The 12,216-nt window shown below is 46.8% G+C and overlaps 2 long non-coding RNA genes across 2 annotated transcripts; both read right to left on the bottom strand.

Moving 5' to 3' along the window:
• Nucleotides 1-2,556: 2,556 nt before the first annotated feature.
• Nucleotides 2,557-6,936, bottom strand: LOC309437761. The gene is made up of 3 exons (XR_014183616.1): nucleotides 6,918-6,936; nucleotides 4,193-4,321; nucleotides 2,557-2,833 (listed from the first exon to the last, which is right to left on the bottom strand). It is a non-coding gene; the product is annotated as an uncharacterized lncRNA (long non-coding RNA).
• Nucleotides 6,937-6,954: 18 nt separating this feature from the next.
• LOC309437760 lies at nucleotides 6,955-11,972 on the bottom strand. Its single transcript, XR_014183615.1, has 3 exons — nucleotides 11,906-11,972; nucleotides 9,590-9,679; nucleotides 6,955-6,989 (listed from the first exon to the last, which is right to left on the bottom strand). It is a non-coding gene; the product is annotated as an uncharacterized lncRNA (long non-coding RNA).
• Nucleotides 11,973-12,216: the final 244 nt, after the last annotated feature.

Below are 12,216 nucleotides of genomic sequence, written 5' to 3'. Positions count from 1 at the left end.
CCTCAACTACCCTGACAGCCTGAGACCTCTAACTATTTAGCTGCCATCCACGTTTCTAAGATGCTTTAGGTGCAAGTCACTCAAGTTAGCAACGTATATGGCATCCCAACAGAGATGATATGTGTTCACGTGCCCTTCAGATGTCCCGTATTTCAGGTGACTTTCTGCTGAAAGTTAGAGTTAAGAAGTGTAACATCGGTGGAACGAACCTGCTTGTCATTTACACATAAGGAATGAACTCTACATCCCATCTGAGCTTTCTGCAGAAGCTGCTTGGTTTGTTCACACCATGCCTGCTCCTTGTCAGACATAGTATCCCCCATCACAGCCTTGCTGGTACTCACGTAAGGAATCAAGACACGAGCATGGTTTCTGCTTTGGATACAGCAGGGCCATGAGAGCTGGGAAGGGATCAGTGAGGAAGAGAGTATTTTTTGGAGATTGCAGTTCCAAGGTGAATCTTTGCAAACCCTTCCCACAGGAGCAGGGGAATTGCTCCAGCTGTGGAACATTACCTCTGAAGCTAGTTGGACATCTAAGGCAAAAGAAACATGGTTGTAACTCTTTATATAAAGACATAATCCAGTTGAAGGGTATCGACAGAGAAGGCACTGGGATGTTACTGGACACAAGCGTGCTCTGACTGTGTGACTGACTACTGCTACCTGCAAAATCGAAACCAATTCTTGGAAAATTTATTGAAATTAGTTTGAGATCAGCTTTTTCATATTTTCTCATACATATACAAAATATTTATTTTAAAAAAAATGAGATGTGGAGTGACACAGGAATATTGCAGAATATTTTCTTCTGTGGGCACCACTTAACTACACCGAGCCTCATTTTGTGAAGCCCAGAACTCTCTCTGCCTTTTGATCTTTAACTCTTTAATACTTGTCACACTCTCTCCAGAGAAGACGTCATGCCCTTAACATGGGCACGTGAGACTCAGTCACCTTATACTCCAGATCTCCCACAGGCTTCCTTCCCAGTGATTTTCCTCCTTTCAGCCGCTCAAAGTTACATCCCAGGAACTTTCTCCGTGGTCGCAGCATTTCTGTTTATAATGACTAACCACAAGCAGAGCATTTTTTTTTGGCAAAACATAGTCCAAATTGGGTTCTCTGCAAAGTTTCCACTGGTTTCTCACTGAAAGAGCCAGTTTCATTGAAGACTCCTGGGTCAGACCAGAAAGTTCAAACCAGCAGGAGAGTTTCCAGTTTGGAATAGAACTCAAATGAAAAGGCTTTGAAATACTCCCCACTACAAGGCCTGTCCTTTGCAGGGACACACCTGCTGGGAACCACACCATTGCCTGCCAGGATGGTGTAAGGAAGCGTAGAGTGGTGATGGATAACCCACCAAAACCATCAGGACTCAGCTCCCATCTTCCTACTACCCTTATGCAAGCCTGTGGATTAATTAGCAGATTTTCAGGGCTTGGGGATGCTCAAAGCATGGTTAAAGGGTTAATATCAAGACTGTTTTCACAGACGGAAAGAAGGCCTGGCTACAACTTCCCTTTGCTTCCCTCCTCCCTTCCCCACCTTCCCTCCTGCTGCTCCTTTTGTGAATGTCTTTACTGTGCCTCAAAAAAAAAAAAGCCTCTCTGATGGCCTTGCTTTCCACTGACTGCTTGGGGCCATCAGAGAACGGCTTTTGTAATAAGGAAAGCTTCTTCCAGGCAGAGGAAGACACTGCCTGGGGCTTCTACATTCACAGCCTTTCTATTTCTGGCTCTCCCTTTTCACAGGGCTTTGTTAGTTAAACCCTGCTCTCCTCCCCACCCCGCCCCCCCGGGACATTAGTGAGCATACTTACCTCAGAAGCAGAATAAACTGGAAAAAAAGGCCCAACAACGCTGGCAGAGCCCACTCCAGAGATGAGGGTCTTTGCATCTTACCTCTCTGCCTTTTCTCCTTCCAGGGAGTTTGCTGGAAAGGAGACAAATTAATAGGAATGCCTTAAAGGCTTAAATCCTGCTCTCTGGACTCCGATTTGCCTCTTGAGGTGGAAAGTAGAAAGTAATCCTATTTTCAATATAGACAGAGGTAGACTGTGCTGATACTGAGCCCAAAGCAATCCAAGAAAGGTCACCGCAATAATGCAATGCATAGGCTCAGAAAGCCCCAAGGAGATCAGGGGAGCTAGCACGGGATGTTAAGGCAAATGAAACAGCCCCAGCTCCTCCCCTGATCCCTGACAGGAAGATTTCAGTCCATGGCATCAGCTCACACAACCCTAGCACCAGACATGCAGCTGCCACCCACACAGCAGTTTGGGCATCCCACCCCTTCCCTCCTGCCCAATGGTGTGCAGCACAGATGGGTACCAGCACAGGCAGATACCAGCACAGGCAGCAACACACAACCCAAAGCCAGTGCTCAGCCCTCTCCCTCAATCCTTCACCACCTCTGTGGCTCTTCAGCCAGGTCACAGCTTTGCCAGAGTGCCCCGCTCAGCAGCCACCAGCCCCAACAGCTCACTTTGGCTTCAACCCTTCAGTCCCTTCACCCACACACCCCGACATCCCTCACCACTCGTGGTGCCGTAAATCCAGGCTGCAGCCGTGCGTTGCATATGAGTACTCACAGGTTTAGTGCTTCACCATCTCTCATCTCCCCAGTTCAGAGAGATTCCAGGTTTTCTTCATGCCTGTCTCACACACAGGTACAAGGATCCTGAACCAGGCACCACCAGTTCAACTTTACACAACATTGTAGCATGGTGACCCATTCTGCAAGCAGGTGAGTTTAGCTAGAGCAGGTTCACATACCCATCTTAATACCAGATTGAGGCAGTCCTTAAAGTTGTCAGTGCATTGCCAAGGTGCCTGAAATACACAGGAAGGGTAAAGTGCTGCAGTATCTCAAGATCAGCATAGGAATATATTTGACAAACTGGATATTACCACTACCTGTCTTTCCACATTAGCTCTCTAGGTCTAATGAGTCTTCTTCTTGAACCCCCTTCCTAAATTTTCATCAGTCTTCCTGAAAAGGTCTGTTCAGCAAGTCATACAGTTAACTACTCGCACATCCTCTGAAGGTTACAAAGCACGCTCCTGTAGATTTTCCATCAGTGGCTCTTGTGAACATTTATTTCGTATTCCTTTTGAAACAAGCTGGTGTTCAAGCTCAAGCCTGTCTGACACCTATCCTGAGGTCAAGCCAGTTATTTCACTCCTTGCCCACAGCAGCTGAGGTAGTCACACTTTGCACCGATCTTTTAGCATTTTTGCCACCTCCAGCCAACCGCAGCCTTACCCAGGTAAGCTTGCAGGTGTCAACAGTAACAAGGTGTAAAGTCACCAGAAGCATATGCCACCTTCCCAACCCACTCCAATGCTCTGCTGAATAGCAAATATTTATTACACTGCTGCCTTTCTGAACTTCAATCCTGCTGGGCTTCAGCTAGAACATTCCCTGTCTTGGGTGAAAATTTCTCCAGGATCCGGCACAGTAACATTTTGATAAGGTACCAATAACAAGAGTGTGTAGTGGTTTCCACGAACATGAAAAGTCATTCTTTTCCCAGGAAGGGACCATCAGGGACTTGGTTGTAATCTTGCACTGTCCTCCAGGCTCCCAGCTATCACCGACAAGGTTTGATCTGCCCATACGAACGCACTCCCATTCACTCCTTGTCTTGCTAGCCCATCCAGTTACTGCTTTATGATATCCAGCCATTTCTTTTGATTTGCACACACACATTTCCTCATCTGGCACAAAACAGGTGATTAAACATTCGTGTTCCAAAGTCACAAGTGTGCACCAGTATTAGCTAGTCTAATTGTAGCCATTTCTCCTGGTAATTTCCAACAGGGCAAAAACAGTCTTGCCAAAAACAGCTCTTGGTTCTCTAAGCAACTGCTAGGAGCTGCAGCAGAAATAGGATTGTCAGAGCAGTGGCGAGTTCTTTTATTTTCACAGAAACTAGTGAGCAGCTCTGCCAGACCAACAATATTCCCTCTCTGCTGGGCAGTGCTTGGATGAACACGGCGAGCCCAGAGGTGAAGGACTTTCATAGCCCATTACCCAGCCACCTGAGGCATGCAGTTCCCAGCTGCCACTGCTCGTGACAGATCACCGTGCTACACAGAACCTCCATCCCTGCTCTTATTCTTCTCCAATCTCAGACTGGAAACAGAGTGTGAAAACAAATTTTCCTGTCTTCAAGTGTTTTTTCTTACCTCTTCAGCAGATCTGCTCCTGGTCCACCTAACCTTGATGGTGCAGGGAAGGAGACACTCAGCATTTCAGGTGATGTTGTGCTGAAACTCATGCATGATGGAAGCTGGAAATATGCATTATCAGTAGCACTGTGGGCAAAAAGCCAAGAGAAAGTGGGGTTGTAACTTGGAAACTCCAGGCACAGCCATGGGAGGATGCAGTGATATGTTCTTTTCTCTCAGCAAGGGCTGCTATCCTACAAACTGCTTGATAACAAGCAGATACACCTTCAGTTTCACACAAATAAGAAGCGCAATCCCTTCTCCCCTAGTTAAAATAATCATTGGAGATGGCTATTGGAAATATCAGGAAGTCTTTCTCCTATCTTGAAACTTTGCTGTCTGCGTGACCCTCCTGACTACCTACAAATGTCAGTAAAGCCTGGCAGATCTTTAGCGCCAAGGCAGAAAATCCTTCCCCTACCGGCAGTACAGTAGTATCTTATGGGTGTTGTCATCAATAGGTACTAGGACGCTTTGCAGACAAAAGCAGCATGTTATCATCACAACTGCACTTTCTGGAGAGCAGTCAGGAGGTGGCAAGGACAAGGTTAAAGAACAGCAATGGAAACGAGACAGAAGGAGTTGGATGAGGTGACCTTTGGAGGTCCTTTCCAACCCAAACTGTTCTATGATTCTAAGACAGTCAGGGCAGTGAAGTAAAGCTGTGTCCTCTGTAACCAACACAGGTCAGGATGGCTCCAGTTTCAGAGAAAGCCCCTGGAAACAGGTCTTTAAAATGTCATTCAAGAAGCTGCGCTGGGGCTTATCAAAACTGGTATTCTTCCTCCCTGTGTATTTCCCCATTTTTAATTCCATTTAGCTGCTCGGGGCTAAGTCTAGGAAAGAACGAATAAAAATATGCTAAAACATGTCAATGGCATGCAGGGAGGAACACATTCGCTTGTCCCCAGCCGTCCGAACTCTTAACCCAGTAAAGCCTCAAGTAATACTGGTGAAGAGACTCAAGATAAGTAGAGGCAACACCTGCCATGCTGTCAGGTAGCCAGGTTGGCAAGGAAGGACATGCCTACAACTCCATAGTCCATCTGCATACCCAGAGCCCAGCTGTATATCAGTTTTTGGGGAAACTCTGCAGTTTGATGGGTCCCTGAGGTAGTAAGATGACCTTTGTCCCCCAGGAAAGTATCGCATCCCTCTTCACCCAGAGGTAGAACTCAACTACACATGCTGGGACACCTTTCTCGTGACCATGTCTTGTGAGCCTCTTACCACCCGAAGTGCTTTCTTTCTACTGAAGTCAACACCACAGATTAAGTTCTGGCTACAACGTGGCTCCTGCCTTTATGCCAGAGGCCAATGCTGCAGGCAATACCTCACTTCCAGCATACGGGACTTTATTACTGCACAAAGAATAGGAGACTGTACCCATTCCAAAAAGCTCAGTTAAGTAGACAGAGACCCATTATCCTTGTTTTGCAGAAAGCCAGGCAAAGCTTGGGGAACAAAAGGGTTTTCCTGAAAAGGCTGCAGCAGTCCTCAAGTCCACATGCAATACTACATTGCACCACCACCTCCTGCACCCCCTCAGCACCACTGACCCACGCAGTGTTAGCTCTGCACCACTGACCAGCATGCACTCAGCACCAATTACTCTTCTGACATCCAAAATCCAGCACTGTCACGCCACTGCTGGACTGTGGGATGATGAGCAGGAGGTCATGGTGTCTGAAGCCTCATTTAAATGCAGCATGCCCACGCACAGGACCTGCAAATACACTAAATATGAAGGACGAGCAAGGGGATTGCTCTGAATGCTCAGGGCAATTTGAAGGGAGCATGCATGAAAGTTTTGCTTTAGCAGAGGTCCTGCAATCCAGCTGACACATCCAAACCCTCCACCTGTGGTGTATCCTTACTTGGATCAACACTTCACTCCTGACAGGTTACTTTCTAGTAGTCTATTGATTTCAACAGATGTCCCAGTAAACGTGTTACAGAGGGAACAGCAGCCCAGTAGCAATTGCAAGTTCATGTGCTAACACCTCAATGTTCAGCACAAAAGTGAAAATGAGTTTTGAGAGGGTAGGTTATTAGCAGGTCAATATGATGTTTGTAATTCTGACAACAAGCAGCCCACTCCAGAGCAGGGGTAACACAAGCAGGCACAGCACAACCTCCCCTCAGTGATCTTGTCCTCAAAAACAGCGTCACCTCCTGGTTCAGCTTCCTGAGGCTCCTGCCACCCTCCTAACATAGCTCCATCCTCCTATGAAACATCACTTGCCAGCCCCAGCTATGCCATGGCAAGGCACATTCCAAAAACCATCTGCCTGCCAGTCCCAGGTAGGAGATGACCTCCTCATGAGCATGATCCAAACAAAGCACCAGGCCTGGGAAACACAGCAAGAGGCAGAGTGGCTTGGCCACACGAGGAGGGTCTGGCAGGTGGCGTTATTTGGGAGTAGTCTCTGCTGAGGAGCAGAGCAAAGACTGAATTCCTGTTCTGGGGCTGTTTGCACTTCCTGTTCGGTGTGACAGCCTCAAAGGGGAATTTAGTATTTACAAGGCTCTGGTCACGTCACCCCATTGTTCCCATGCAGTCAGGAGAGAGGAAGAGAGAGGAAAGCATCCCAGCAGGCTGCCCCAGCCATGGCTCCCTGCCAGCAGTGGCCTTTTGCAGGGAGGCAAAGCGAAAGGCACGGTGGAGTCAGTGATTTCTCACCTCTTGCCATGGAAGCAGCACAGAGGGCAGTCAGATGGTTGGGAGCACAGCTTCTCTCTCCCCAGGCATCTTCTGACAACAGAAAAAGCAAAAAAAGGACAGGGAAATTTTTTTCTCTGGAAATCTAGAATATACAAAAGCACTCCAAAATCCTTGTAGACACAAGGAGAGGAGCATTAAAGTCTTTTGAGAGGTGTCAGCTTCTCAGCTGGTCTAAAGCAATCCCTTCTCCAGAGCCATTAGGTTTTCCGACGCACACAGACCAACTTCATGCCACACAGAGGCCTGGTGCCTTCTGCACGGGCAAGGAGAGGAGCCTCCTGCAAAGGGAGGGCATGGCCACAGGGCCCCCAGCTGCCCCAGGAGGAGACAGCCAACCCCTTCACCCTACCCTGCCCAGGTCACATGCATCAGTGGGGATGCACACCAAAGCAGAAAGCAGGAGAGAGAAGAAAACAGGAGTCTCACAGAGGGAATTTACAGAGGAGAGGGGAATAGCATGGGATGGGAGGGTAAAGCAGGTGTGGCAAGGGGAAGCTGAGAGCAACTCCTGCACAAACAGAAGCCCTCAGCAAGAAGCAGCACAGCATGAATAAAAGCCATTTTGGGAGTTACCTCAGGATGTTGCCCTTCAGTGTTGTACAGCATCCTACTAAATGCAGAGGAAGCCATCTTTCTTTTCATGGTAGAAAGGGGCAGAGAGAGATGTACCAGAAAAGGTCTCACATCAAGTACTAAGCCATAGCTAAAGACTTTTTATAGGCAAGACCAGCCAGGCTAAGGGATGTCAGCAAATCTCTCTGATTATATTCTTCACCTGTGCCAGGAGGCACTGTCCTGGTTTCAGCTGGGACAGAGTATATTTTCTTCCTAATAGCTGGTATAGTGTTGTGTTTTGGATTTAGTATGAGAAAAATGTTGATAACGCGCTGATGTTTTAGTTGTTGCTAAGCAGTCAAGGACTTTTCAGCTTCTCCCACTGCCCCACCAGCGATTAGGCTGGAACTACACAAACAGTTGGGAGGAGACACACCAGGACTGCTGACCTCAGCTGACCAAAGGAATATGCCACACCATCTGATGTCATGCTTGGTTTATAAACTGGGGGAAGAAGGAGGAAGGGAGAGACATTTGTAGTGATGGCATTTGTCTTGCCAAGTAATTGCTATGCCTGATGTAGACCTGCTCTCCAGGAAAGAGCTGAACACCTGCCTGCCCATAGGAGACAGTGAATGAATTCCATGTTTTGCATTCCTTGTGCGCACGGCTTTTGCTTTGTCTATTAAACTGTCTTTATCTCAAGCCATGAGTTTTCCCACTTTTACTCTCCCGATTCTTTCCCTCATTCCCCAGGGGAAACTGAGCAAGCGGCTGCGTGGTGCTTAGTTACTGGCTGGGGTTAAACCATGACAGAGACCTGCATCTCCTAGAGGGGCACAAGAATGAACTCAATAAAGATGATGAAGCACCAAGATAATAAAGTAATGACGGTTGTGGAAGTTCCCACATAAGTAAAACTCTCTATTTCAACTCAATCAGTAGTGAAAACTGTCTTGGTGACCACTTTTTCCTAGGTTTTGAAGTGTCTATGAATTTGTACTTGCAGAACCACTTTGACTTAGTGCTGGTTGCAACTCAGGCACTGTTCTCCCATAGATCAGCACTCAGTCTCTCCCATGAACAGCATGAAAGCAGACTAAACATTTTAGGCAAAATTATGTACACATGCACAACTTGGTCTGTGAGAAAGATCCAGCCTCCAAATTTTGACAACTTCAGAGGATGCGGAATTTCACCTGCAGTATTTGCTGACCTATGTAGTAATCGTATAATGCCTGGTTGAATGAGAATTTCTGCTTCTCTATACTTTTGGCGAGGTTTTATACATTATGTTTTAATTTTTGGGGTGTTGTGGTTTTTTTGTTTTTTTTTGTTTTTTTTTGTTTTTTTTTTCTTTCTCCATTTCATTTCCTCTTCAAATTCCAAGGCAACTGCTGGTGTGCAAGGACAGCAGCTGGTTTATTCCTGGAATTAGCACTCAGTTACCAGACAGACAAACACAGGGCTTTCTGCAGGAAACTCAGCTTTCCTTCTTTCCTGATTTGTTGCTATTTTCCTTAGGCTGGAGCTAATATTTGTTTAGAGCCAGAACAGATATTTTGGGTTTTGCCTATGGAAAGAAAGAGTTCACCCCTTGTCAGCAGCAACGTGTGTCCTTTCAGAAACAGAAATATTTTCACTCTTCGATTTCAGCAAGACATTTTGGCAGCGTTATGAATCCAAACCTTTGGCAGAATCGTGCAGGCAGTGAGACAGAGAGAGACTTCACTGAAGTATGGGAGAGCAAAGGGGATCACAGCTCAGCACTGCGTGAAGGGCACAGGAGTCCTTCCCGCACAGCACTCGGTGTCCACAGAGCTGCTGGCACAAAGGTGGCGCAGAAAAGCACTCACACTGTTTTCACGTTGAACAATTCCTCGCATTGCAACTGCTACATCTCCGTAAGCGGCCGGCAGAGCTGCAACACTTCATGCTTCCATGCAAAAAGAGCTAAATCTATTCTGGAAGTTTGGGATTTGTATTTTGGACCAACAGCAAAGATAGGGAGAGAGCACCGTACACGTACCTCCTCTGTGACAACCGACAGCTTGCTGGGAAAAGATTAAACTCACCAGCTTCCACTCATGGAGAGGCTTCTTGGTTAGCCAAAGCACTGTTTCTGAGGGCTGAGGAAAGCAGCATTGTACTTGCATCGCCACAGCCTGTTGGAAGCAGAATAAATGCTGTGACAAAGCTTATTTTTTGCCTCCGGAAGGCCCAGTTAAGTCCAAATATGCTCCAAAAAAAGTGCTGAAACCTTTGGGTGCTGATACAGTACTGAGCAAAGCTACTGAAAACATGAAGCTTTCCCATCCCTGGCTATATTTACCTTCAGCCTTGCTCCAGTGACTGCTCAGGGGAATGAGGAGACAGGCCCACTCTACTACTGAAAGGTGCTGTAAAGGCTTGCAGCCTCAATGCAAAAAAGCCCAGTGACATTTTCTGAATGGAAATGTGCATTGCTTAAAAAAAGATAGTTTCCTCACTTTCAGCTCAGCCATCCCACCCCCATCCCACCTCAGGTATTTATAACAAGCCTCCTAGTAAAGGCAGGTCATGTCCTGTGGTAAAGTCAGTTCACTCTCATAATTAAAGGCCCAGCTACCCTGCAAGCATAACTGTGCCTCTGCACCTGGATTTCAATCATCTCACCTGGCCTTGTTACCACCACTCGGGAGAGATACAACCCCTCCACCTTCCCCCATGCTGGTCACATTTATAACTTGCAGCCATGACAGAGGGCAGAGCACAGCCAACTTTCCACACCACTACTTCAGCTCTCAAAAAACTGTCCATGGCAGCCTTAGCAGCCTGCTCTTCCCTTACCAAAGCACCTTAAAGCCTCCTCATGAAGGTTAATTCTCCTCAGGTGTCACAAAATTCTCTCCAGCTCAGGTGAAGATAATGTCCTCCACCAGCCACCCACATACCCTCACACCCAGAGGACACCCAGAGGAGCTCCTCCATGGGTCCTGGGGCTTGGACGATGTTCATGATGGGTGAAGCTGGGTGGGCAGCTAGGTGGCACTGAGGCCCAGGGACACAAGTAGCATGTGTGCTGAGACATCCCTGTGGACACAAGCCTGGATGGAAACACAGCAGAGAGCAGTGCCTTCAGGGAGCAGGGCAATGCCATCTGGGCTAGGCCACCGACCAGAGAGGTGGAAGGGACGCAGGACAGCAAACCACGCTTGGTGGGACCATCATCTCCACTGTAAGGGGTTGCTGTGCTGGATAGTGAGGAATACCTAAGCCCAAAGATGGTATGCAAGGAGTTGACATGGTCAGTAGCAAAGCAACAAGGATTTGTGTCAGGGCAAACACACATTTAGGGCTGACACTGTCCCAAAGAGCTGGAGAACTAAAAGTCACAGGAGAAAATAGGAAGGAGAGAAAGAAAAAGAGTGGAGCCTCAGCATTTATTCCTGCTCCATCCTGGAGCCACCATAGGCTGCCTGGCCCAAGGCCAGGCCTGCCAAGCACAGCTGTCTAAAAACTGGGTGTTCAGATAAAAATGGCAATAGGTTAGTTTTTGGCATTGAGTTTTTTTTAAAAAAACACACTGAGTGAGCATGTTTTTGATCATGCATTTTTGTGTTTGTGTTTGTTTTGTTTTAGTTTTGTTGTTTGTTTGTTTTGGTTGGTTGGGTTTTTTGCTTGTTCTGAATACGACCTGGGTTATCCTTTCCTTCCATTTCTGAACCTTCAGCATACTTGACATTGTCTAGGTTTTCTCTGGAAAAGCAAAAAAAAGGGCTGGAAACTTTTCATTTAAAAGGAAGCTGAGACTCCTTGACAATGGGATGACTCCAGCAGCTGGGCTTTTAAGGACACTCTGGAAATTATGAGACTCCTGATAAAATCGTAGGAGTTGGCAAGGCCATATTTCCCCCTGAACAATTACGATTTCTTTGCCTGTGGGTATCACTGTGTTGAAATGCCTCTGAAGTTCCTGCTATGTCATTGAATTTGCATGCATTTCTTTTCAGTTCCTTCCTTCTCCAGCCCCTGCCAGAGAGCAGACATTCCTGAAAATCAACTAACCACACTCCCATAACTTTACAGCCAGAAGACCTTGAAGCAAATGAGCCTTGAAGAGTAATTGTAGCATTACAGGCACCAAATGATGCTGAATTACGCAGCTCTTAGCGGACTCTACTTAGTGGATTGGTTTGGGGAAAAATGTTGGATAATGTGAGAAAAAACCCCACTTCTACAAACGATACACCAATGCTCGCTAAAACTCTGTTTTCTACTCTATTAGCAAAAAAAAAAAAACAAAGGAACTTCTCCAGTCCAGCCTCAGCATGCAGCCAAAGGCTCCTGTTTTAAACAGTTAAACCTGCACTGGGAAAGGACGTCTCCTTTTAGGGAACATTTCAACCCACCAAAAGTGTACATCCCCTTGTGTAGCATCTGTGTTGCTGTAAGAGGTGCTGAGAGTGACTATATACCAAATCCAAGCACTTCAGGTAATGAGCATCGGCCAGGATGAACTGGGTCCGGGAGGCAGGTGTGAGCCAACGTTTCCCTTCTGGTGGCTCAGAAGCTGTTGGATCGATGGACCTTAACCAAGACCACAAGAGAAATATTTTTTTGTTGTTTAAAAACCATTTAGAAAACATCTCAGTAGCATTATCGCTAACCAAGCCAAAAGAAAAGCAGCAGCAATGAGCAAAACATGATGGATACGTGTTCA

Source organism: Streptopelia decaocto (assembly GCF_964273445.1).
Source record: "Streptopelia decaocto genome assembly, chromosome: 3".
In the NCBI taxonomy this organism is placed as follows: domain Eukaryota; kingdom Metazoa; phylum Chordata; class Aves; order Columbiformes; family Columbidae; genus Streptopelia; species Streptopelia decaocto.
The sequence above is the reverse complement of the archived record's forward strand: the minus strand, read 5'-3'. Positions and strand labels throughout refer to the sequence as shown.